The sequence below is a fragment of the Vombatus ursinus genome, unplaced genomic scaffold (genome assembly GCF_900497805.2).
Source record: "Vombatus ursinus unplaced genomic scaffold, bare-nosed wombat genome assembly UNPS02014786.1, whole genome shotgun sequence".
NCBI lineage: Eukaryota > Metazoa > Chordata > Mammalia > Diprotodontia > Vombatidae > Vombatus > Vombatus ursinus.
In genome coordinates this window covers 36,643,516-36,665,612 of record NW_020954564.1, presented here as the reverse complement: position 1 = coordinate 36,665,612, position 22,097 = coordinate 36,643,516, and the positions used below count along the sequence as shown (strand labels likewise).

Genomic DNA, 22,097 nt, shown 5'->3' with positions numbered 1-22,097 from the left:
TGACCCTGCTGAGCCCTTTACCATTTTTTATTAGGCAAATTATTCTCTGAAATTGCCTTACTCTTTGAATTTGTTTAAAAGATAATAAATGTTCTCTTAGGATGGGATCAGTGCCTGCTATTTCCTAATTAAGCCCCAATAAATTTTCACAACAAGCATGGGCAGACTTGCTGATTCAAGGGGTTCTACAGAGGGAAAAAGGATTAAGGGGTGTATCATCATGATGGACAATTCACTATTGCTTTCAGCAGCATGTACTGCCTTTAGAGAATCACAGTAGTGTGGAAGTCACCATGCATTTAAGCATCCAATATTGCGGCTTCTTTTATGTCGCATTAAGGAAAAAAAATATTAATCTTACTGTTTTAGACACTGTGCTAGACACCGGTAATACAAAAATTAAATAGTACCTGTCCTCAAGGAACTTCCATTCTGCCAGAAGAGACAAAATATATAAGTACACATAGGAAATTAGAGAGAAGAAGAGAGGAGAGGAGATGAAAGAGAAAGAGAGAAAGCAAGAGAGAGAGAGAGAGAGAGAGGCATATACATGCATTTGTGTCTATGTATATTTGTGTATACACATACATGCATATGTATAATATATAATTACGGAAGGGGAGACTAGAGGCTAGAAAGATCAGGAAAGGCTTTATGTAGGAGACAGAACTTGTGTTGATCTTTTAAAGGTACTTAAGGATTCAAAGAGTTAAAGGTGAGAAGAGAGTGCATTACAGGTATGTGGGATAACCTGTGCAAAGGCATAGAGATGGGAAATGGATTGTCATGTACAAGGAACTCCAAGTATGGTAACTTGTATATGAGGAGTTTTTCTGCTCATGTCTGCCTCAGTGGAGCAGTTGGGAAGAGATATTCTTTTCTATTTACAGATTAGGTTATTTATTATTTTATAACTTAAAATGTATCAGATAAAGTTTAATCAGAATCACATAGTGGCCCTAAACCAATTTATTTTCTTTTCCTACTTATTTTGTTTGCTCTTCATAGCATTCTCTGTCTACAGGGTTAGCCTGTGAGTGTCTTCACTAGGCAAGAGTGTCTTTCAGATTTATAGAAGTGGTCTATAAAGTGAGGGCTGTGGGATGATCTTATACATGTATGGTCAGTTAAGAAGAAGGTGGAAATATGAGCTAATTAGAGGCATCAATATTCCCTGCAATGGCCACATGTATCCCCTATCCCTTAGTAATCTCTTACTCCATCTCCTCCTTCAGCTGGGTAAGCTCTCAACATCCCCCTTGCTACCCAAATGTAGGTTCCTGGGGCAATTTTCGCCTAAGCTTGACCCAAACGTGAGTCACAACATACATGCAGGTACCATTGGGAAAATCCACCACCCTCCCTCCTAAAAATACCTCACCTCTGCCCTTTAAATCATCTTGTGATTCTGGGATGTCCCCTTAGAAAGGTAGGCTCTGTGCTGGGAGCAGTAGCCAGTTGGAAAGAGCCCCACCTTGAACTTTTCAGTTTGGGAGGGACAGAGTGATTCGGAAAGGATGGCTTTTGAACTTCAATACAGATTTTCAGACATTATCCCTCAACCCAGTCTCTTTCCAAATATCTCGATTACTGTATATTACCACATATCCAGGTGCCCAGGTTCACAGCCTTGGTGTTTTCCTCAACTCTACCCTTTACCTGCACTCCATATATCTAATCAATTATCAAATCTTGCCATTTCTGTCTCCATAGCATCTTTCTAATCTCTTCCCTTCTCCCTACACTCCCTGACACCCCCCTCCCTAGCTTAGCACCTCCTCACTTCTCACCTGTACTAGGCAATAGCTTCCTAATTGGTCTCCCTACTTTAAGTCTCTTCCTTGTCCAAGCCATCTTCCACACAGCTGCCCATGATAAAGTGCAGATCTAACCATTTCACTTCCATATTCAATAAATTTAGTGGCTTCTTAAGGACTCTAGGATCAAATATCATCTCATCCTTTTTAAATGTCTATTTTTATGGAAAATTTACAATGTATACATTATTGATACACTAGTATATGTATATAATTTATAAATAAATATACATATATTACAGGTGAGTACTCTTTTTTTAAATAATAGCAGTGTACAATCATAAAAGTTTAGAGACAAATGATTTAAGGAATAGAAGAAGAAGACAGATAGGGAGGGAAAGGATCAAACAGAACTTTCTCTCAGAGACTATGGATTAAATCATTGCATGGTAAATATAGAAGCATAATGTATTGGGAAGAGTCTTGGCCCTCCAAGTCAGGAGACTTGGATTCAAATATTGGCTCTGACATTTACTGTGTGACTATGAACAAGTCATTTAACCTTAAAGGCAAAGTCTGTGTCTTGTTTAAACTTTGTGCCTCCCTCAACAACTAGCATGGTGCTCTGCATAAAAGAGGTGTTTAGTGAATGAATCCATGCTGTATGGTATAATGCAAAGAACCCGATATTGAAGGGCAAGTGACATAGGATATAAGGCCAGCTCTGTTAACATATTGAGTGTCTTAAGAAATTTCATTTCCCTTCTCTGGACTTCATTTCCTCCATCTGTAAAATGAAGAGATTGAACTATGATCTCAAAGATTCCTTCCAACTTCATCATTCTTTTTGAAGCTGAAGTAGGAAGAGTTTTAGTCTTTAATTGCTGAACAAAGTGCCAGCTATAGTGGGACAAAGGAGAGAAAAGGTCAGCTAGGTTCCTAATAGGGGGTTGTGAGGAGAAAAGTGAAAATGGAGTGAACCACAGATACACACATTTCTGCTGGCACAGAGCATGAAATGGCTCTCCTCACCTGATGCCTCATTAACAAGGCTGCAATGACTTCATGGGAAAAACACACAGTGTCAGATGTATGTAAACTTTAGTATATACATACATATACCTATATATCTATATCTATCTCTCTCTCTCTCTCTCTCTCTATATATATATATATTAAAGGAAGGAAAGAAGGAAGGAAGAAAAAGGAGGAAAGGAAAGAGGGAAGAAAAGGAAAAAGGAAGAAAAGAAGAGAAAAAAGGGAAGAGGGAAGGAGGGAAGGAAAAAAAGAGAGAAGGAAGGGAAGAAAATAAGGAGGGAAGAAAGGAAGGAAAGGAAAAGAATGGGTGAAAAGAAGGAAGAAAGGAAGGAGGGAAAGGAGGGAGAGAGAAGGGGAGGGAAGAAGGAAATATGGTATACTACTAGTGATTCAATGTATCTAGAAGAGATGAGCTAGAGGAGCCTAGACTTGATTGGATTTAAAACCTGCACTTTGGCACTCAACAGTTTGCTCTCTTTACACTAGAATGTTTTCATACATTTCAAGAACGATCCCAATTTATACATCAAGGTCTGTTTGATTTTGCAGAATTCTGCTTATAAATATATGGTTTTCTCTGCAGAGTGAGAAACTAGAGAAGAAAATTCAGTTCAGCTTTCCGAAAGAATCTTGTTAAGACACCCATTAGGGAAATTCCCATTTCTAGGAAGATTGTGACAGATGACCTAAATCACAGGAAGTTGAGATTACAAATCATGGAATTAAAATGTGAAAGGGATCTTGGCCATTAGCTAACCCTTTATCTTGGGGAATCTTAAGTCTTAGATGGGGAATCCAAGGTCTAGAACGTGGAAGTGACTTGCCCAATGCCACAGAAGTAATAAACAGCAGAACTGAAACTGGAACCCAATTCTCTCCCCTCTTCCCCCTCCCTTTTCCCAGGCCTATGTTCTTTCTCCTGTAACAGAGCAACAAAATTTAGTTGTGTTATCAGGGCACTACAGTTCACAAGCCAAAACTGTTAGTAAAAAAGCAGGACTGGGTGAGAGTGCCTAGGTGACACAGTGGGTAAAGCACTGGACCTAGAGTCAGGAATACCCGAGTTCAAATCTGGACTCAGACATTTACTAGCTGCATGACCCTGGGCAAGTCATTTAATCTCCGTCTGCCTCAGTTTCCTCATCTCTAAAATGGAGATAATAATAGCACGTACCTTCAAGGGTTATTGTAAGGATCAAATTCTCAGAACAGTGCTTAGTGGGTGTTTAATAAATGCTTGTTCCCTTTCACTTCCCCCATCTTCATTGTACTACATTCTGTTGACACTATTAGGAAGGTAATTCTAAGGCTACTATCAACAGATGGGTCATCTTCAAAAAGGAAAGCTAGCAGAATATTCATGCAAATCTACACATATACACCAACTTTGGTGTAGATATACAGCAAAACCTAGCACAGGGTACTATACATCTCAACCCTCCCCCCAAAGAAAATCAGTATGGGAAACCCCTTCACTGATGCAGATGCTCACCTCATTGTAGCTTGAAGTCTGAGGTAGCTGCTTGGGTAGTTAAGTAACTTAATCATGGTCAAACAGTAGGATTTAAATTGATCTCTTTCTGTGTCCAAGGATGACCTTCTATCTGTTATACCATGGGTGTCTCTACTGCTGCCTTTGTACTTTACATGTTTGAGAAATGTTTCCTGAATGAATGAGTTGCTGAACCAAGGAATGTGATGTCAGTGCTTGAAAATGAGTTGCTAGGCTAGCATAGACACATCCCAATTACCCATTCATTTCATATGGAACTGTAGGCAGGCGCTCTAGAGACCAAATGGTTCCGGGAGGCCAGTTTTCACATTTTTTCACAAAAGGTCATCCGGCAGCAGTGTGGACTAGAGCTGTGGGCCAGCTTCCCTTTGAGGTCCAATAACAAGCAGGATGTCCCTATGTCTAAGATGAGCAAGCATGTCAAATTCAATAGCTAACCCTTTGAAGTTCAGATGTTTTCCAGAAACCTAACTATGCTGCTCCTAATCCCTTGGCCCTTAGCAAACTGAAAAGAGGTCCTCTCTGGGAGGCATTTTAACCTGGAACATAAAGAATAGGAACCTGGAAAATATCTTTCTGTTTTCTTTTGTCTTTCTATTTCCAAACTAGATTAGGACCCTGAAGTTTAGAGTAGCACAGAAGGGTTGGGAGAATGAAAAATCAGAGTTAGCCAAGCTCTTCCAGCCCTTAGGACAGCTGTAGGTCAGGTTTAGATCAGTTTTTCAAATTCTTTATTTATTTCATATCAATGAATTTGCCCACCTTGTGGGAAGTTCTCTAGGATACAGCCTGCAAATGCTATTAGGGATTCTTGAGAAAAAACAATTCTCCTACCAAAGGGGTGGGAACCTGTGGCCTCAAGGCCATATGTGGCCCTCTAGGAGGTCCCCAAGTACAGCCCTTTGACAGAATCCAAACTTCATTCTGTGAAGTTTGGATTCCATCAAAGGGCCACTCTTGAGGACCTAGAGGGCCATTTGCTCTGTGAAGTTTGGATGTAGTCAAAGGGCTGCACTTGAGGATCTAGAGGGCCACATGTGGCCTTGGGATGCAGGTTCTCCTTCCCTGCCCTGCTCTAATTCCTACATCTCTAGGCTAGGAAATATTCATTAGAGGAGGAATCAAGGAAAGTTATCCTGGGGAAGAGGGGTTTCTGTTCCTTAAAAGCCCTTTCTTCTGAGGAGATAGGTCTGCATCTGTTTGCTGCTTCCTATGTGGGTTCCTCTCATATTTTGTGAGGCCTCTGTTTCCCAAAAGGGGACAAAGCAGGGAAACTTGCATGGCCCCAAGACCTTGTAGTACCTCTCCCTGGAGACCATACCAATGGAAAACAGTCTGTGTTCTGTAATAGTGTTCCTATCACTGGCTGAAGTAATTTCCACCAAAATACTTTGAGGCTTGGTATCCTCTTGGCCCCTTGCTGTCTCAATGCGAAGGAGAAAACATTTGGTGACATGTCACAGTGTGAAGGTTTGTTGTGTTTTCCCCAGTCACTCTGTCAGACAATGTTTATCATGAAATGAATGGCTCAAATCTGGATCAGTGACTGGGAAAGACAACTACTGCATGACTTGGTGCTTCTCTCCCTATTCTCAAGCTAAAGTGATTTTTGTTTTCAAATTTTCTGTTTTGACTTTTGCCTAAGATCCCAGTGGGCAGGATTGGCCCTTGGCAAAACTATGAAGTAGGTCAAACTTGTCTTTGGCAGAGCCAGACCCTTTACTGCTCACACTTTCTGCCTCCTTGCCCCCGCATCAGTGCTTTACTGTCCTCATATATTACTCATAAATTCCCCTTCCTGATCCCTGCCCCCTCGCCCCAATTCAAAACCCACTCTCAAGAGAAAACATCTACCGTTTGTTAATCATGTGGCCTTAGGTCTCTGTTTTCTCATCTATAAAATGAAGTGATCCTTTTCAGATCTAATAGTCTATATTCTTCAAACTCTATAATTCTATATTTTAATAGTCTATGTTCAAAGATGTCCAACAGTTCTCATATTGCATGATCAAACATCCCTTCAGGCTCAGACATTCTATGTTCTAAGATCCCTTCCAGCCCTGAAAGTCTGGGGCCATCCTTTCTTCTTCATTATCCTTTTAATCAAGTGCACAATTACTCCTAAACTCCACCCAACCTCTTCCCCCAAACTACATTCTCAGAGTTCAACTTGCCATAGGCAGAGAGAAGTTACAGCTCCTCTTGGTAAACCCTACATGTCTAGAATTGTCAAGAGATGGGCTCACTCTTCTGTTCTGAGTAAATTCAATTCGCCTTACTTTAATTAGGCACCTAATATGTGGGGCTTTATGTTTGGAACTGTTTCTTTATCAGTGTCAAGTATTGGATCCCATGGAACCTCTGTACCTTACCTCAGTGTCGAGGTTATGTGTAGCCCATGGAATGTTGGTTATATGGGCCTGAGAACCCACAGAGGGCCAGAGAGCCTAGATTTAACTCTCCTGCCAAAATCACATTTCAAAGCCATGAGTGCAGTTCTGGAGAGGGATCAAAGCTCTCTCAAACTGTCATAAGAATATTTCCTTTATGCATCTCACGGTGGAGTGCCAACAATATATTTCATAAATGCATTGGCCTGAGATGGTACAACTCAATAACAGCTTGAATGGGAAAGCTGTCAGAACAAGTTTTATAGAAAAAGAAAAATGAAAAAAAATAAAGAGGCCAACACACAACAATAACAACAACAACAAAAGACAGCCTTAGAATTAAATAAATGTCCACCAGCATTTCTGTAATGGAAAGAGACTGCGAAGTTTCCAGTCTCTCAAGTTCCAAAAGTATAACATGACCATTAGCATGTTGTAAAGCAGGAATCTACCACAGGCCCAGATGTCTGAAGCACCATTACAGGCCGACAGAGACACTGAAACATGTTAGTTTGTATTTCTGTTTCCACCCAAAAGTAATTTGCACACAAGCAGCCTTCCCTCACAAAGACCAAGGGTCAACAAACTCTGAAAGGTGCAATGCCAAGGTTCTGAACTCTTTCCTTCTAATGTACAAGACGGAGGAGGGGACAGAGGAAAAGTTGTTTCCATGCTGATTCTTTCCATGTTGTCTGCCAACTTGCTCCTGGAGAAAGACCCTAGGACTTCTTATGAGCCTTAGAGAGGTGTCCGGAAATGTCTAAGACCACAACAGAACTCCACAAATGTCAGGACCCCATTCACAGTTAAATAAAAGGGTCTCCTTGCCAAGACAAGTGTTATACTCTCTTTACAGGAGGCCTCTCTTCCCTAAATCAGTCTTCTAATCCTACCTCATTCCAGATTCCTACTTGGCCTCCAAAACACCAAAATAGCCTCTTGACTATAGTTGCCGAAAGGGGTCAGGAGCCCTAGAACTGCTGTTCTAGTTGCTGAACAGCTCAAACCATTTGAAAATGATTATCAAAAATGAAGATCAAAGCTACTTTTAAAAAGTCATTAAAGTGAGATAAATGTCAGAATTGTTTATTATACTCATATCCTTGTGTTCTGAATCACAGGCTCTATCCAATCTGTGACCTGTCGTAAACCTAAATATTATACTTAATCTCAAGGCTTCTAACAGCCTCAGCTTCATCCTCCCTTATATATGCATCAAAAATGCCTCAGTCTCTCTTCTCTCTAAAAATGTTGATGGAGAAATAAATAATGAAAAAATGAAGGAAAACTTCAGAGGGCTCATTAAATTTTTGTAATTCTACTGATTGGCTCTTGCAATTACTGCCTTTGTATACTGATGCCCAAGGATTATAAGTCTGCTCTGCCACTTTGCCAATGTGTGACTTTCAGCAAGTCACTTAACCCATCTGAGTTCTGATTTCCTCATCCATAAAATGCAGTTTTATTATCGCTGCCCTGCCCTGCCTCATAGGCTTGCTATGAGGATCAAATATAATCAATCTGAAAGGATTTGAAAGCTGTAAAGCATACACACAATTTGTCACTGTCATTTTACCTGAAAACAGTTAAAGAGAATATTAATGACAACTGCTGTCTGGCTGTGGCTGAGGTTCAAATAGTTTAGCCTTCTTTCTTCCTTCTTTCATCCAGCATCACTTCCTTTTTACAGTGTCCCAACCACAATCAATAAATAAACCAACCAACCACAGAGAGCTAAGAGATGCTTACTCACTGACCACGGTGGGGAGTAAGTCACTTTTGCACAATTAAGTGACATCTAAATGCTAGCAGTGTATATTTCCAAAGCTGTAAGGAGGAAAACTACACTAAGTATTAGGAGGAAGATTATATATTTTCAATGCAAGTTATATAACCACTACAAGGGGCAGCTAGATGGTGCAGTAGATAGAATGCTGGGCCTGAAATCAGGAAGACTCATCTTCTTGAGTTCAAAAGTGACCTCAAGCACTTACCAATTGTGTGACCTTGGACAAGTCACTTAACCCTGTTTGCCTCAGTTTCCTCATCTGTAAAATGAACAGGAGAATGAAATGGCAAACCACGCCAGCATCTTTGCCAAGAAAACTCCAAATGGAGTCATAAAGAGTTGGACATGACTGAAACAACTAAACAACAATAACAGCTACAAATGAACCGTTTGGGTTTTTAGTCATAAAACACAATACCACACTATTACTACAGTCTAAACTCTAGCTAATGTCAAGATTAGGCAGATAACAAAAAATTTCAGAGAGCTACTGACACATGACTGATGGGGAACTTCTAATTTTCCTTGAGCATTCACTAGGTAATGATTACTTTTATTGGTACTGTAGTAATCTAGAGATAACCTTACTTCCAAAGTAAACTACTGGCACAGGCATCTGAACTAACTGAAGAACTTCAAAAAATAACTGGTCCCCTTATTTACCTTTCAAAAGTCTGTGGCCTGATAAAACTACAGTGAATTGAAGGGACAAGGAAAGAGTTTCTCCATTTTGGATATAGCTTTTGCATTGTAAGTAAGGTCATGTTCCTTAAGATGAGGCTTCATCTAAAGTTCCATATTATAAATGGAACTTCACATAGTGTTTTTAAAATCTGTTAGCTTTCAGATGATTTCTTTTTCCAATTTAATTCAGTCACCCTTTAAAAATTGTCCTGCCACCCATCCCACTTTGACATACTTCAAACCTGGAAGAAGGTATCTTCATAATTTTCTAATACAGACCTATATTAGGAGAATCAAAAATACAAATAGAATATAGGAAATATACTCTCAATAAATTTCCATCTCAGCTGATAGATTTTCTGGAGCATTTGGGGGAGGAATGTAAATTTGAGGATCAATTTTCCCCAAGCTTGCTGCTCTAAGAGAGCTTGTTCACCATTAACCTGAATTAAAGTATTCTTTTTGCAGTGTGGTACTATGGAAAAAGCATTGAGCCAGAGAGGAAGGCTGGATTTTTATACTAATTCTACCACTGTGTAATCATGGGCAAATCACTTCCCTGTCTATTGTACCACAGCTTCCTTATCAATGAAATTAAGGAAATGGAGTAGGCAATAGCTAAAGTCCCTTCCCAATCTAACATTCTAGATTCAATATTTAAGATTCTTTCTAGTTCCAACATGTTCTAATAAATGTTTCTTTTTCCCACTATTTCAATAGAACAAAAGAAAATAACTCAGGAAACCACAGACATGGCATTCCTGAGTCAACTCTGGATCTTTTCCACTCACTGATATTAAGCTAACATTTGTTTCATAAGGACGGAATGACTCTGTATTCAGGGGCCAATGACTCAAACCAGAGATGTTTTATGCTAAGTACTGACAATGAGGATTCCAGAATCTGGAGCAATGAACTTAAAAGGTATGCACCAGGAATGCACCAAAGTTTGTTACACAGTAGCTAAAGCCTTGCTTCATCCAACACTTAAGACATGTAAAGAACTTTCTCTTCCCACTGGATAGTGTCCTAAGTGTCAGTAGCTACTAACCTATGAAATGATGTTCAACAGATTTAGCTATTTAGAATTTCAAATACAGTAAACTCTCAATTATTTCCTTTGACTGAAGGGTGGTAGTAATTCTTCCCTCACCCCTAATCTTTCCAAGGATACAGTGGAAGGGGAAGGGAGAGGCAGATGTTTCCATTTGTAGCTTATTGTTTACTAAAAGTCAGTGCAATGGAAAGAGCACTAAATGGGGAGATAAGTGATCTGAGTTCTAATCCTTGTTTTCTTGCTAGCTAGAGCAATATGACCTTGGGTAAATCATCTCATTATCTTATCCTCATCTGTAAAATGAAGGTGGTGGGCTAGATGACCTCTAAGATCCATTTTATTTTTTCTTAATTCTATTTTGTTTTATTTTCAAGTTCACATTCTCTCCTTCTTACAATTCTCCCCCACCCCACATGGAGAAAGGAAGAGAAACAGAACCTATTACAAACCTCATGTAGAGTCAAGCAAAGCAAATGCTCATACTTGCCAGGCCTCCACCAAAATTTTACACACGCACATACACACACATGTGTGTGTATGTACATATGTGTATATGATATCTATCTAGACTCTAAATCTCTTTTCTGGAGATGAAAAGCATGTTTCATCATCAGTTCTCTGGAACAGTGGTTACTTCCACTGTGTTGGTCAGAATATCTGCATCTTTCAAAGTTGTTTGACTTTACAAAATTGTTCTAACTATATAAATTGTTCTCCTTGTACTGCTTGCTTCACTTTGCATCAGTTCATACAAGTCTTCCTAAGTTTCCCTGAAACCATAATATTCTTTGGCTATAACATTTTGTGACCTAAGATTCCTTCCAGCCTTAACAGTCTAAGTTCTGAGGTCCCTTTCAACTCTACATTTCTACATTTTAATGACCTTCCAAGTCTAGCATTCTGTGATTCTGTGATCTCTGTGGCAATAGAAGAGAACAATTGCACATAATACATAATCCAAAAGATCAGATAATCCATAAATCATTAATATTGATCCAAAATGAATCAATCTTGATAAAATAATGCTTCTTAGAATGGAGAACATTTGATAGATTTAACTAAAGCCATTCCAAATTTGACCCTTTCCCCTATTCCTGGCATTTGTGGTGTTTTCTGCAAAGTATTCACTCACCTTAAATTTCCAGAAATCACAAAGAAAGTAACACACACACATACACACACACACACACACACACAGTAGAAAAACAAGGTTTTTTTTTCCCTACAGATTAGAACATCTCCTTTGATTTTGTGACCAGATATCATACTTTTCCTGAGATAGAACCTCATGCAGCATGATTCCCTCTCTCCCAATTTCTCTACAATCCCCACATCCACACCCCACAAAATTCTGAGACACCATATGATTTGGTGTAGTTTTATTCACTATTGCCCTCCCTGGCAATTAAAATGCTTCAGTAGTCAAAAGGCAGCTTTGCTGACTAACAGCTCTAGATGCCTAAACCCACAAGGGACCTAACATCAGAGAACAGAACCCCTTTTGGTTACTTAGCAGAGTAAACTGATTAAATACAACCATTGGCAATTGCCAAATCACTGCCCCATTACCATTCTATCCCATAGCTCCTACAAAAGATAAGAAGGGAGGAGAGGAAAAGAATCACAGTCAACAAATGTTAGAATCTGAAGGAACTTTAAAACATAATGTCATATCTAGAAGGGATCTTAGGACAAAGAATGTTCAAACACAAGATGTAGAATGTCATAGCCAGAAGAAAACCCAAAATATAGAAGGCTAGAAAATGCAATAAGTTGAAAGGAATCTTTAAGATTGAGAAAAGGAAAGGAAAGAAAGTCCCCAAATGGATTATGGACTTTAAAGTTTGTTGAACTTAGGCAAACTAAACAAATAAACAAACAAAAAATTCAAATTCATCTTTTAGAATTGAATTTCAGGAAAGTAGTGACAAAACTTCACTCTCAAAAAGTGGAAAAGGCTTGAAGTTAGTGGCTGTAAGGAATGACTGCAGCTTGAGTTTTGTGAAATTTGTTTCATCAAAACAAAAATGATTTTGTTGTTTTTAATCCATCCCTTTTCTCTCTTAATTCTTTTTCCCCTTACCATGTCCTGAGCATCCAAGTTATCTCCATTGGAGAGAGAAATAAACCATATTTAGTATTGATTGCTGGAAAAAAAATCTACTTGTCTTCTCCTAGAAGTTGAACACTTCTAATAGGGGCAATGCTGCTTTCGTCTCTCTAGGTAATGACAGTCACACAAATTAAAGACGAAAAAAGACTTTTGGGCATGAACAAAAACTATCTTCTTCCCCTCATGTAAATTTGATTCCAAAAGAAAAGACTGAGGGAAGCATGGCCTACCCACCATTCACCCTTCTTCAATCCTCAAATCTGGCTAGCATCAATCATTCGATTTCTCTGTTACCCTACTGTTGCTGGTAGACTTTAGGAGAAGTTATACCACCAAGTCATCTGAGCCTACCAAAGGTTCATGTTATAAACTTTCAACTGGGTTTTCATTGTGGCAAAACCTTTATTCCTCCTCTATGGACTCTCTCTCCCATTTCTTTCTGGGACTGATTCAAAGATGTTCTATTCTCTCTCTCTCTCTCTATCCCCCCCTGCAAGGTCCCAGAGGCCTCATTTGTCTTCTTCTCTTCTAACAAATAGTCCCGGTTCTTATTTTCTGAAGAAAACAGAGATCTTCAGCTGTGAACTCCTTCTTTTTCCTCAAAGCATGCCCCAAACCTCTACATGTTCAACCCTCCTAATCCTATCTTTGAAGAATTTTCCCTTCTCCTTGCCAAAGCCAATACCACTTCCTGTGACCTTAATCTCAATGCCTCCTATTTTCTCCAAAAGCATGCCTCATCATTACCTCATCCTTACCACCATCACCACCCCTCCATTTTAAATCTTTCCCTACTACTGGTTATTTCTCTGACATGTATGAACCTTCTTAAATCTACCCCATTCTTAAAAAACAAAAGATAAACAGACATACCTCACTTGACCCAGTCATCCATTCAGGCTCTTGTCCATATCTCTCTTCCCTTTCCCTGATAAATTCCTGGGAAGAATATCACTGCCTTCACCTCTTTACCACCCATTCCCTTCTCCCAACATGTTACTACACTCCTTGGTCTCGTTTCCTGAATAATCATGTATTTGCTTTCCTCTTGTAATAAGTGTTCCCCAGGACTCTGTCCTGGGCCTTCTCTCCTTTCTCTATATGTGCGATCATGGAAAGTTAATTAGTTCTTGTGGGTTCAGTTGTCAACTCTAAATAGATGAACTCCCAAATTTAACTGAACTCTACAATTACATATTGTCCAATGCCTGCTGGAAATCTCTTTTATATACTGTAGGCATCTCAAACTCAAAATGGAAATCATTTTTCCCCCCTCTAAACTTGCCCCTCCTCTAAACTCTCTGACTTCGGTTAGTTCAACATTTTACTTCAAGTCGCCAAGGTTTATAACCCTGGAGTCATCCCCGTACCTACTCTTCCAGCTCAGATATCCAAACAAGTGCCTAGTCTTATCTAGTCAATCCCCCAAACATCTCCTGCATTTATACCTTTCTTTCTACTCATCCAGTCAGTACTGCAGTTCCCTACTTTCATTATCTATCACCTGGACTACTATAATTATCTCTTAATTGATTTCCCTGATTCTAGTTTCTCCATGTTCCAAGTCATTCTCCCCAAAGCTTCCAAAAGTATCATCCTGAGTGAGAACAATACTTCTTTAATCTCTCAAAGGGACAGCAGTCATAAAACATTATTCTTCTGCTCAGAAACCATTAGTGGTTCCCCATTGTCTAGACTCTCGAGCAGGAGTGGGGAACCTATGACTTCAAGGCCACACATGGCTCTGTAGGCCCACAAGTGGGGCCCTTTGACTGAATCCAAACTTCACAGAACAAATCCACTTGATAAAAGAATCTGTTCTGTAAAACTTGGACTCAGTCAAAAGGCTGCATCCGAGGACCTAGAAGGCCACATGTGGCCTCGAGGCCGTAGCTTCCCCACTCTAGACTCTAGAGTATAAAATACAAACTCCTTAGCTTAGAATTAAAGACCTTCATGATCTATCTGTCAATGTATACACAAAAACACACACAGATATACACACACACATATATATGAATGTGTATATATACATATCTATTATCATATATACATACACACAAAGAGACACATACTATCCCCTTCAAAGCTCTATATCCTAGATGAAATGGACTACTTATCATTCCCATAACTTGATATCCCATCTTCTACTTCCATATATCCTCACAGGTAATTCTTCATTCAATTCACCACCTTTCCAAAAACCTTACATTCCTTCAATACAGTGTCACTTCCTCTGTGAAGCCACCTCTCTCTCTCTCCTTACTTGTCCTTGTACCATGCTTATTTCTGGCCCTGTTGTGTTCCCTCAATAGAATGGAAGTTCCTCATGGGCATGGATTGTTCCTTTTTGTCTTTATATATCTTAGTACCTGAGCCTTGTATCCAGTATGGACTTAATAAAAATCTGAGTAATTACATTGAATTGAGTGAAGGGAAAAAAAAAATGCTTCCATGAAACTATATTGTATGAACTGAAACACAAAGAAGCTGAAAAACTTGTTCAATATTTAATAGCAGGTTGTTGTTTTTTGGTCGTTTCTGTTGTGTCTGACTCTTCGTGACCCCACTTGGGATTTTCTTGGCCAAGATACTAGAGTAATTTGCCATTTCCTTTCTCCAGCTCATTTTACAGCTGCAGAACTTGAGACAAACAAGTTTAAGTGACTATTAGCCCATAGCTAATAAATGTCCAGGGCCAGATTTGAACTCAGGTCTTCCTGACTCCAGGCCTGGCCGCTCTATCTATTCTGACACCTAGCTGCCCCATAGCCAGCTAGTTAGTCCCAAGTTTTCTGGCTCAGACCAAAACATTTCATTCATTCATTCATTCATTCAACCATCCATCCATTTATTTATTTACTTGCTCATTTCTTTATTTTTATTTATTTCTGTTTTTATTACACTATGTTGCCTCCTATAGAGGGAGAAATAGTATTCAATTGACTTTGGAAGCATGGTTTCCTTGGCCCTAGTGTATAGTTGAGAAAATGTACCTCCTTCACTTCTTTGAAGAGGTAGGTGAATATTGGTATATAATATTCCACATTCTGTTATACTCAAATAAGTTGTTAGGCATTTTTGTTGAACTATTTCTTTTCTTTTAAAAATTCTTTGTTATGAAGGCTGCTCACTTAAGTAAGGAAGGAAGAGAGTATATTCAGAAAATGAAGGTGATTTAAAATAAAAAAGTTTTCAATATGAAATACAGCTGCTCTAATAAAAATAATTTTAAAAGGAAGTTGGATATTAATTTCAAAAATAAGGCAGAATATGGTGACCAAGAAACAGACTTCAAATCTAATAGAGAAGCTCTTTGAACATGTGGGCAAGCCATCAAATGAAAAAACAACAGTGCCATTGACATCCTAACAGCTAAAAATGTGAAGAAGCCCAGCCTTGATTTCACTCTGATGTGGGCAGTATCTCAAAAACGACCTCCATGTCTATGTGCTGTCCTCAGTCTTGTAGGTGCAATCCATTCGCAGAGTTTGCCACACACCGTGATAACCAGTTGGTCATGGTTAGGATCACTTTTCATCATTTAATCCTTCTACCCTGCAACTCATCCTATCTATCACAATCCAATTAAGCTTCCTAAAATATCACCTGTGCCCTGTCCCTCCCTTGTTCAAACATCTCCAATAATTCCACACTAACTAGAGGATAAAGTCCAAATTCCACATTTAAATCACTCACTAGCCTGACACTTGTCTACCTGTTGGGCCAGTCATGTTTCACACTGCTCCACTTCACCAAACCTATGCTTCAGCCAAGGTAGTCCCTCACTGTTTTTTGAACATTTTTATGCATGAATTAGTTTTGTCTTCCAAAACAAATAATGAGACTTGCCTTGAAGACAAGGACCATGTTTTATTGTCTCCAAAGTACTCAGCACATGCTTTGAATGTAAAAGAGGCAATATGGGGCAATGGAATAGCTTGAGGTTCTTGCCTTTCTTGGCCTTGGTTTCTACCTCTGGAAAATGGGAAGGTTGGTCTTGGTGACCTCTAAGGTCCATCCTAGGTCTTATATTCTCTAACAGTTGTTCAATTAATATCTATTGTATGATAAGAATTTGGTTTCATTGATTAAAACTCTTTTCCCCCTTGAATGGGTTTTTCCTTTTACCTAAGAGTTCTCAAACAGGATCGATCCTGATTTTTCTTTGCAAGATTTTCAGATAGAAAAACAAGGGATTATATTCTGAGGATCCTACCAAGTGGTGATAACCACTTAGGTGACTCAAGCACTTCTGTTAGTTAACAGTGAGGTGAGATAGACTGAAGACTACCTTATCTCAAGGAGAAATTAGTCTTCTATACTTACTATCCTGAGAACCATAGACCTGGGACCTTAGAACCTACAACCTTATATCTCAGACTTATAAAGGGTCTTCTTTTTGGCCTTTTCCCCAAAACTTCTTATAATGTTGAATTAGTACCGATAAAAATATATATTTTACGTGTATGTATATACATATACATATGGGTGTGTATACATATATAAAAACAACCTGGTCTCTACGGAACATCCCTGTTGTCTTTAAAAAAGAAAAAAATAGTTTGTTTTTAAAGAAAAAGTCCACTAACAATCAAGGAATGTGTTGTTGTTTTGTTTTTCTCTCCCCTTGCCCCCACTCCAAACCCTCAATTGTTCCCAAATTGAGATACCCATATTCAGAAGTGAAATTCCATCCCTAACGTACCACTGTTCATACTTTGGAAGATTTGTCCAAAAAAGAACCATATGGATTGGCTGCACTACTCCAAGGCTGGAGGGGGCACATAAGATGGAGTTTCAGGCTTCCCTCTGCATTTCCTAAGACTTGCCGGTTTGTATTAACCATTCCTGCCTCCTTTTCCTTTTCAAAGTCTCATGTAGAGTGCCCTCAATTGATACTCACTCCTTAAGCCTTTTGACAGAATTCCATGCTTCTGTCAAGCCTGCATCTCTGCAGTGGTGATTGAGTTCTCTCAATATGTGCTTCCAACAGACATACTTGACTGCTATCATGTGGACTGCAAATTTCAACCTGTCATAGTGCCTGCTAGTTATTAACTGTTCCTCATCAATTTGGGTGTCAAGTTGAACCTGGATACTTTAATCCTCTTTGCAGGAACACCCCCTCAAATGTCACCCTTTGGCACATTTTCTTGTTTCTATTTGTATTCTCCTCATCACTAGCTAAGTGATTATGGACGAAACACTACATCTCTCTAAACCTCACTTTCCTCTTCTGTAAAATGGGTATCATAAATGCAGTAAAATCAGTGAACATTGAGATTACAAAGGTGAGCTCTGAAAAAGAAGTATCCTGTTATAGGGAAAGAAAAAAATAACACTAGAAAATCTGGGTTCAAATTCCGACTCCAACGCTGATGGGTTACATGACTCGTAACAACACCATTTAAACTCCATGAACCTTAGTTTTCTCATCAACAAAATGGGGATAACAGTATTCGTACTCTATGTCTTACAGTGTAATTGTCAAGAAAATGTTTTGTAAACCTTAAAGACCACATAAACATGTTACTAAAGCCACCAAAGAGTTAGAATGTAGGGTGGAATATAATCAGCAAAAATCAGGAAACATGGGATCATGGAATCTCAAAACTGGGAGAAACATCTGACTTCCCGGCTCACCACAACCGTGCATCACCTCAAGAGCATATTACAGGAATCCCCTCTAGAACATCCCTGACAAGTGGCCTTACTTGGGTCACTACCAGGGATAAGAATTCAACTACTTTGTGAGGGAACTCATTCTGTTTTTCAATATCTCTAATTTTTGGATGGTTCTTTCTTACCCTAAGTCCAAATCATTCTGTCACTGCTGCCCACTGGCCCTAGTGGTACTCAGAACTACCCAAAACAAGCTCATTTTATTGTGATAGCTCTTCAAATGTCCTGACTTAATATCTCTCCTGGGATCTAACATAATTATCAGTACTCTGCAGGTATTCAATAGATATTTGTTGAATTGAATTGCCCACAATTTTTTTTTCTTCTCTAAGCTAATATCCTTATGTACTGAACTATTCCTTTTTTTTTTTAACATGGCTTTAAAATATCCACATTCGGGGATGGTAATAAATGAATGGAAAGGGATGAGTGAGTACCACATAGGCAGTAACAGTTGTCAATAGCTTCTTGAAGCTGATGACGGCAGAAAAGTCAAGGTTGATCATGTGGATGTAACACAAATTAAACTAAATTCAAAAGACCCTTTAACTACATACAGGGCACTGTGCTATGGATGATGTAGAAAAGCAACAGACATGGAATCAGGGGATCTGGATTTTAGCCCCAAATCTACCCCTAGCTGTTGTATGTATGTATGCATGTATATATGTAGGTTTGTATGTGTATATATATATATATGTACATAATGTAAACATGTATGTATGCAGTGTTAGGCAAGTCAGGTAATCTTTCCTGGCCTTAGTTTCTTGTCTGTCAAAGGAGGTGATTGACTCAGATGAGTTTTAAATTGTCCCTTTAACCTCTAATATGCTGTTAAAGAGGAAGCATGACATAGTAGATGTGTAATACTAGCACATTAAGAGTTATTAGAGACCTGTGTTCAAATCCCACCCTTCACATTTATTAGTGGCATGTGTAACCATTATCCAATCACTTCATCCCTCTAACCAACACTCAGTTCCCTCTTATGTAAGATAGGGATTTCTGGAGTGTCTACCAAGATTGTTGGGAAGAACAAATAATATACTATGTATAAAGCATTTTGTAACTCTAAACACACTATCTAAATGCAAATAGTTTTTGATAGTGAGTTTTTCCTCACTAGAGGCTTTTAAGCCAGATGATCAGTCCTGGGATATTTTGTAGAAGAGATTGTTGTTCAGGCATGTGTTAGACTAGATAGCTTCTGAGGGACTTTGTTAGGTTCTAAGTTTCTTCTAGCTATAATATTCTATTATTCTTAAATCTGTCCAATACCCTGTTTGATGTTGCTGACCCCTATTTTGGCTTGAGAATCTGGTGGGTAACTACTCTTGGCCTACAATATCAATGCAAGACAGCATGAGGTGGCATGGGTTAGAAGAGACAACATGGTGTCGTGGATGAAATGTGGAATCTTGAGTCACAGAACCTAAGTCTGGATCCTGGCTTTGCTACTTGCTAGCCAAACTTAGTAGTTCAACTTTGGGCAAGTCACCCAAATGTTTAGGCTTCACGGTCCTCAAATGAAAAACTGGAGTGATAAAACCTGCATGACTGACCTTGTAATATTGTTTTGAGGGTCAAATGAGATAACCAATGCTAAGTGTTTTGCAAATCCTAAAGCATCATATTGATGGCAGTTATTAGTAGTACCTTCTTGCTCCAACTCTATGACCTTTTTATGGAAAGACAGATTTCACACTCATCCAATAATAGAGACACTATTCATAGATATATGCTGACCTAGCCAACTGGAAGTATAGAGGGGTTTCATCTTTTTTCCTAAAAAGCTATGCATTAAATTTAGGGGCTTTTTTCTTCTTTTCTTTCCATTTTTAAGAGTAAACTGAATTCTGTCTTCAGTGCATCATGAGAACCACAGTTCCATTGAAGACCTTTTCCAACTCAAGCCAGCATCTCACTAGTTGATCAGTTCCTTAAGTTCTGATGTTAATATATTGGGTTTTCTTAAATAACTTACCTTTATAAAGTATTTTAAGGTTTACAAAACATACTACTTACAATAACCATGTGAGGTAGGCAGCATAATTACTATTATTTCTCATTTCACAGTTCAGGAGACTAAGTCTCATAGAGGTAAAACTACCTGCTTAAGAACCCTAAACTAGAAATACAAGGCAAGATTTGAACTTAGATCTCTTGATAACAAGTCCATCTCCTCCTCCCTCCCTCCCTCCCTCCCTCCTTCCTCCCTTCCTCCCTTCCTTCCTTCCTTCCTTTCTTCTTTTCTTCTTTCCTTCCCTCTTTCCTTCCTCCCTCCCTTCCTTCCTTCCTTCCTTTCTTCCTTCTTATTATTTCATTATTATAGAAATGTCCTGGTGAAGAACAATGAAGCTCAGCACCTTTCCTGCAACTTAAAACCTCACAAAGTTGCCTGATGCCCTGAGAGGTTGAGTGACTTGCCTATAATCACACAGCCAGTATATGGAAGGGGCAGGACTTGCCTCCCTTCTCCTACCACACTATACATACACTCTAAGCTGCCTTACACGGGGACCCATAGTAGAATGCATGTCACAGAAAACTCCCTTGAGGAGACAAAAGGAGCTAGGCAGGAAAGAACATGACTAGCACGGCAAGGGAGTGGAATGAGGTTAAGAGACTTCAAAGCAAGGAAAGCTCATATCCCAAAACAGAACCTAAGCCTCACAATCACCTGAGCAAAACCATTCCCTTCTCCATTTTTACACACAGGTTTCCACAGGCTTCCCTTTGTCCACAGGAGCTAATGTGGTTTGGGCCATTGTGGCTGAGTACAGCAATTCTTAGGTATTTTCAAGAGAAAGGTCTTTGTTTGGTTGGTTTAATCCAGTGTGTATTGCTTTCCCTGCCAGAAAACTTGCATCTCTGGTGCTCATTCAAAACACTGGCACGTGGTTGTAGTCAGAGATTCTGGGCAATCACAATCCAGTGAATTAGGGAACAAGACATGGTTTGAGCAGGCACTGTTGGCTTTTTCAAGTATAATCTGCACATGCCAGAATCCCTCTCTTAGACCTGAACACTGAGGTGGGATAAATTTTGCCTGTCAGTTTAAAGAATGTATATTTCACTTTTTAAACCATCATAGTAACAATAATCAAATCATAGAATTTTAGCAATGGAAGAAACCCTAGCACACAGAATTTTAGGGCAGGAAGAGAACATAGAACATTACATTTTAGAGCTGTAAGGTTAACTTAGGTTAGATAGTACATCTTTGAGGGGACTTGAGAATGTAGAATGTCAGATCACAGACTGTTGGAGCTAGAAAGAGCCTCAGGGGTTATCAAGTTTAGTCCAATGAATAGACTCATTCCTCCCTCTCACAGAAAGGACAACTGAGAGAGGTAAAATAATCTGATTTCACATAACCTCCTTGCAGAATTTTTCTCTGGTTTCAGGATCTAAAGTGATTCTGTCTGCCATTTCCTTCTATTAGTTTGCATTCTACCCTCATTCTTATTTTCTCCTCAGGTAGAATAATGCCCTCCCACCTAGAGGATCCTCTTATTCCCATCTGTAAAATAAGAGCAGTAGTATCACCTAATTCACAGGATTGTTGTGAGGATCAAATGTGATTGATTATGTAAAGCACTTTGCAAACCTTAAAATGTTATATAAGTACTATTGTTGTTGTTGTTGTTGTTGTTAATATTATTCCTTACCCCTTCTTTAAGGACCATCTGAAGCCCAACCTTTGCTAGGGCACCTTCCCTAACTATCCCTTCCCTCCCTTTCCTCTGAACCTCTAAAGAATTTAAAATCTGTAGCATTATTTATCATCAAATTCAATACTGCCCTATGTGATTCACTATTTTTCTTAAGAATATTAGTCCTGTCTCCCCCAAAAAACTACAAACTCTTTGAATAAAGGTACCAAAGGGGCAGTGAAGTGGCACAAGGGGCAGCTAGGTGGTGCAGTGGATAGAGCACTGGCCCTGGAGTCAGGAGGACCTGAGTTCAAATTCGGCCTCAGATACATAACACTCACTAGCTGTGTGACTCTGGGCAAGTCACTTAACTCTGATTGCCTCACCAAAAAAAAAAAAAAAAAAAAGAGGACCA

At 39.1% G+C, this 22,097-nt stretch overlaps 1 protein-coding gene across 1 annotated transcript in view; it reads right to left on the bottom strand.

The window, feature by feature from the left end:
• LOC114046870 (pappalysin-1-like) overlaps nt 1-22,097 on the bottom strand; it is a 280,259-nt gene that overhangs the window by 217,825 nt on the left and 40,337 nt on the right. The window lies entirely within an intron of this gene.